The 6,000-nt window shown below is 43.3% G+C and overlaps 1 long non-coding RNA gene across 4 annotated transcripts in view; it reads right to left on the reverse strand.

Moving 5' to 3' along the window:
- LOC134739172 (uncharacterized) overlaps nucleotides 1–5,788 on the reverse strand; it is a 258,767-nt gene extending 252,979 nt beyond the window's left edge. For all 4 annotated transcript variants that reach the window (XR_010125708.1, XR_010125709.1, XR_010125706.1 and 1 more), the window contains exon 1: nucleotides 5,536–5,788. This is a non-coding gene — a long non-coding RNA (uncharacterized LOC134739172). The remainder of the gene's footprint in view (nucleotides 1–5,535) is intronic.
- Between the last annotated feature and the right edge of the window lie 212 nt (nucleotides 5,789–6,000).

Below are 6,000 nucleotides of genomic sequence, written 5' to 3' on the forward strand. Positions count from 1 at the left end.
TATGCCTTGTAATCCCAACACTTTGGGAGGCCAAGGAAGGCAGATCACTTGAGGCCAGAAGTTTGACACCAGCCTGGCCAACATGGAGAAACTCCATCTCTACTGAAAATACAAAAAATTAGCCGGGCGTGGTGGTGCACGCCTGAAATCTCAGCTACTCAGGAGGCTGAGGCATGAGAATCACTTGACCCCGGGAGGCGGAGGTTGCAATGAGCTGAGATTGTACCACTGTACTCCAGCCTGTTTGACAGAGTAAGACTCTGTCTGAAAAAAAAAAAATAAAAATAAAAGAGTTATACTCACAGAACTTATTCAAACAATGCACGTAAGTGTTCCTGCTGCAATTTGGATCATTTTTACTTTTCTTGTCTCCAATAGAAACACCACCCAACTACCACAAAACTTTGACACAGGAAATAGTAACCTGTAGTTCTTCCATTCTTTCTTCCTTCTCAAACCCTAGGATAGCCAGTGCTCTTGAGTGAATCTCTGGGTGCCCTGCAGGACCTTGCTGCAGGCTTGGAAAAGAAGTCTGAATACATCTAAAGCTCCAGACATTTTTCTTCTTCATCCTCTATATCAAAATGTATCTGTCCCACATCATATTCTCCAGCTAGATAGTGGTGACTTTGTCCTCAAAATAACAACGATTTCATCTAGTTGGAACAAAAAACACTTAAGCACTGGGGCATTTTTTTGGTCTGCTCTTAGACCTTTAACCGTGCTCTACTAGCTAGGACACGAGGAGTGGCTAACAATATAAACATAGTGCAGACAGTCTTAAGGAATGCACAAAATGAAAGGAATGGGAGGTGGAGGTTATTGGTTTGCATAACCAAAAAGTCAGCTCAGGGTATCCATACACACAGCCGGTGCTCTGTATTTCTCTCCCTCCCAGCTCTTCTCTCCTTGGTGTTACCATCTTTCAGTTTCAGACAAACTCTCTTCATGGGATGAGAAGCCTGTCTCCTGGCCCTCTGACAGGGCCAGGATGTCATCATCCTTGCCACGCACACTGACATGGGACTAAAGACCTCCCCCTTGAAAAATCCATACCCAACTCTCTCACAGGGACTCAGGTTGTGCTGGTGGGTCGTGGGGGCATGCATCCACCCTTAACCAGTCATTCTGGCTGAAAATAGTGGGGCCTTCTGATAGTTAGGCTGGGTCACTTGCCTCCTCTGCGACTGACGAAAGTGTAACTGCGCCTTTATCGTAAAAATCATAAGGGATTTGTGTGTGTGTGTGTGTGTGTGTGTGTGTGTGTGTGTTTAACTTTTCCTTCTTTGTTTTCTTCCAGGCACACTGGCTTGCTCATAGTCATTTCTGTAGGGTGAGTCGCTAGTAATTGATTAACTTCATATCCTAACCCCCCGGGGCTGCTTGCAAGATTCATGAACTTATTTTTCTTTTAGAGAACAATGATCCTTGGTCATGCAGACCTCCTTGAGAGCATCCAGGAGTTTGATTGGCCTGAGAGATGCAAACAGTTTTGATCATCAAGGGAAGCTCACCTCCTGCCTTACTCATAAAAGCCCCTGGTTATGTTTAAAGGCAGATCAGATTTGAGAGCTCATCTCTCCCACCTTCTTTGGCTTTGGCCAAATCAAATAAACCTTTCTCTGTTCCTAAGCACTGACGTGTCAGTGTTTGGCTTACTGTGCATCAAGTATGCAAACCTAAATTTTGAGGTTCTACAACAAAAGGAAGGGGAGAAGAGAGGAAGGACTAGGTGTGGGGCTGACAAAAACTGAAGCTATGAAAACCCACCCATCTAGTCCCATATTTCACCTACCTACAGGGCTTTTCTTCATAGCCTTCCTTAACCCATCATAACATTATCTGGCTAAAGCCCTGTAGCCTTATTTAGAATCTGCTTGAAGAAAGAGATAAAAATATGCTATTAAATAATAATAATAACTGCCTATAAAGAACAAAATGTCAAGGTACACTTGCTTAGGTATCATGCTGCAAACATGAGGGGATGGATGCTCCCTAAAAGGGGGAGATTTTGCTGAAGCAGGCTGGGAAAGTTTACAGGTGTTTTGGCAAAGTTTCCCCTAGTTGAGGCCAGAAAGACCTGCCTGCACCCAGCTGCATTCTCCATTCATTCAAACTGCTGGTAGCAACTTCACCCTCTAATTGCCTGTAGTTAGTCATTATGTCTCAGCTGCAAGACTTGGGAATGCCAAGAAGCCAGCACACCCAGAGGTCTTTTGTGTTTTAAACACTTGGACCAAAAATTTTTTTTTTTCCTAAGGAAAGCTACCATTTAGACATAGGTGAGCCAATGGACTCTGGTTTGGAAACATTTCAGGCAATCCAACTTTAAAATCCCTGAGGTTCACAGAAGAAACTCAGAGTAGCAGTGTACATAGGAATGAGATTTTACAAACCTCTGAGCTTATTCTTGTGCATGGCACAGACTACAAAATGAGTTAGCCAAATCAGTTAGGGGAATTCAATTCAATTCTATGAACATTAATTGAGCTCTGTTTCAGTGAGAATGCTTTCAGCTGCAAATAACAGCTGAAAGAGCCAATTAAAGTTGGCTTTAAATAATAGGAATTAATTACCTCACATAACAAGAAGTTGGAGATAGGCAGGTCCAGAAATTGGTTAATCTAGCAGCTAAATAATGCCAAGAATATTGGTTGGCTTTTTTGAGATTCCTCTGCAGAGATTATCATGATTTCAATATGGCTGCATAGCTTCGAACATAATATCTTCACACAACAACATCCAGAAGCAAAAAGGAACGTGGGATTTCTCCATGCCCATCTCTTTTTCTAGAATGAGAAGTCTTTGTCACAACTCCTTTCAACAGACTTTCTCTTGCATCCCTTTGGAGAGAATTAGATCACATAACCATTCCTAAACTGATAATCCAGGATAGAGGAATATGATAGTCATAAAGGCTGTAGACCAATGATGATTCATCCCCTAGGTCTGGGCCCATTTTTTTTGAGCATGTTGTCGCCTGAACAAGTGTAGGGATCTGTTGGTAAGGAAGAAAAGGTAAAGCAGTGCCTACTAAGCAGTGTCTTCCCTCAAGCATCTACCTCTGTGCTCTGCACTGGACATGCAAAGATGAACAAACCACAGCCACTATTATAAAGGAGCACACAGTGATACAAGGGGAATAAGCACCCACAAAACAATTTGTATTATTTGCTTCCCTGCTTAATTATAAAATGGATTGGAAGTGTGAAGAGCTTTGCCAGGTTGTATGTTCTAAAAATGACTACAACAGAACCTTCCATCTCACATGCTCTTCTTACAGTTTGACTTTAACATTCTGCCCAGTGAAAGATGGGGTCTGTATTCCCTCCCTTTGAATCAGGAAGGGCTGGTGCTTATGGCTAAGGTAACATCATGTGACTTCTAAAGCTAGATCTTGAAAGTTGCATTGACCTAAAAGTCATATTGACTTTGAAGATCTAGCCTTAGAAGTCACTTGGACACTCTTTGGACACTCCTTCATAGAACCCAGCAACCATGCTGGGAGGAAGCCCAAAGTTCCCATGGAAAGCCCAGCACCAAGTTGCCAGCCATGTGAGCCATCCTTCAGCCCTGGTTGAGCCATTGTAGCTCATGCCCTGTGAAGGAGATAGGCATTGCCCTGACCAAACCACAATTTTTGAGCAAAATAAATGATTATTGTTTCTATAAGCCAAAGTTTGGGGGTAGTTTATTAGATAGCAACAGATGACTGGAACCAAGCTAACATTAGAATTAAGTTGTCAAAATGGCATAAATTAACTACCACTAGAGCACAGAAAAAAAAAAAAATAAATTTTTCCTGGAGGGAAGAGAAAGGGCAATTACAGAGGAAGGGGCTTTAGAGCTTGGTCTCAGAAGATGAATAAAGTCCAGAAGATGGACAACAGAAGGTTAAAAAAGTGGACACACGTGGTGGTTTTGGAAAATGTGGAGTATATGGTGGATATCTGTGAGCTTTGCCTCCTTTGGAAGACCTTACTGTTGATCACCAAGATTTCTGATTCTCCTTTCCATCCAGACACACACCTTCTTGAAGTTAGGTACGGCCATGTGACTTGCTTTGGCCAGTCAGTCATCATGGGAAGTGTCATAAGTCTCTTTTGGTGAAATATTTAGGAGCCTGTACACAATTTCCCCATTCTGTTGACTTCAATCTTGAGGCCTCCTGCTGAGATAGTGATATCATAAGATTGTGGAGTTTCTGTGAGCCTGAGTCCCTGAGTGTAACGTAGATTTCTTGAAAAAAAAAAAAAAAGAAAGTTCTGCCCTTGTTTTATTTTGTTTGGAGGCAGGGTCTTTCTATGTTGCTAGGCTGGAGTGCAGCGGCTATTCACAGGTGTGATTATAGCACACTACAGCCTCAAACTCATGGCCTTGAGCCATCTTCCACCAGCTGCCTTAACCCAGTTTTGAGGCCCTGGCCAAAAGCCAGACAGTTCCCTTCTAGGACAGTCAATTAAGGCCATACCCCAACCACCTTCTGTATCAGGCTCTCATGCTCCAGGCCACTATATACCCACCCTAATTACCCCAGGGCCAAGTTCTCTACAACCAAGGACAGCCTCTATACTCCAGAGTCACTGAAATCATTCAAATTAGCAACTCCTATGCCTGCATGCCCTGCCTTACCCTCTCCTTCCCACAGAAACCACAATAGTGCCCACAGTTCCCTCATATTCCTCTGCATCATGACTGACCAAGGTGCATCCCCCAAGTTGTTCTTCATGGGGTGCTATGTTCTCCCAGGGAGCTGTATTTCTTCTCTTGATTTGCATCTGCTCTCACCAAACCTCATCCATGGTAATAGAGTTAAAACACTGAGTTACTATGACAAGCTCAAGTACCCTGCTAACCTATACTAGGCATGTCACTAGTGCAGTAAGTTCAACTTTACTGCCTTAAGCCACTGAGGTCTTGAGGTTGTTGGTTACTGTATTATCAGCCCACCCTGACTGAGTACTGCCCAGTCTCATCTTCCCAATTCCCTTCTCAATTTTCTTTAGGAAATCATTTCTCTCTGACTCATGTGGTTCCGATATGTTGATTCCACTCTCTTGCTCCAGGATAAAACATGTCACCCAAGCCCAGAAAATCAGCATAATTCATCTGTCTTTAAAAAGTATCCAGAATCTGGCCGCTTACTTCCATCTTCACTATCCTGGCCCATGCCAACATCATTTCATCACTGGATAACCACAGCTGCCTCTTATCTGGCTTCCACAGTCTCTTCTACAGTCTATTTTCAATGTAATAATCAGAGGGGTTACTATGAAATCAGTTTTGAAACATAACTCGCTTCGTTTTACTCCTGCTTAAAACTCTCGTAGACCACCCATCTTACTTGGGAAAAGCCACAGTCCTTACAGTAATCAGCAAAGTCCTATCTGATTGGCTATCTGTTACTCCCCTGTCCTCTTTCTTTCTCCCAGCTCACTTCATTTCAGTCATATTGGCTGTCTTATTCTGTTTGTGCTGCTGTAACAAAATATCTGAGACTGAGTAATTGATAAATAACAGAAATGTATTACTTACAGTTCTGGAGGCTGGGAAGTCCGAGGTAAAGACGCCAGCATGTTTGGTGTTTGGCTAAGGCCCATTCCTCATTATAGCACCTTCTAGATGTCTTCACAAGGCAGAAGGTAAAAGGGCACAAAGGACCTGAGCTAGTTCCCTCCCGCCCTTTTAGAAGGCACTAATTGATTCATGAGGGCAGAGCCTTCATGACTTAGCCACTCCCCAAAAGGCCCCACCTCTTAATCCCACCACAATGGGAATTAAGTTTCAACATATGAATTCAGGGTGGACAGGGGACATTTAGACCCTAGCACTGGCCTCCTTGCTTTTCACAAATATGCCAGGCTTGCCCCTGTCTCAGTCCTTGGTACTAGCCATCCCCTCTACCTGAAGCACTCTTCCCCCATATATGATTCACTCCTTCATCTCCTTCCAATCTTCATTCAGATGTCACTTTCTGGGAGAAGCCTCTGTAACACCCAA

This window comes from Pongo pygmaeus, chromosome 2, assembly GCF_028885625.2.
Source record: "Pongo pygmaeus isolate AG05252 chromosome 2, NHGRI_mPonPyg2-v2.0_pri, whole genome shotgun sequence".
Lineage (NCBI taxonomy): Eukaryota > Metazoa > Chordata > Mammalia > Primates > Hominidae > Pongo > Pongo pygmaeus.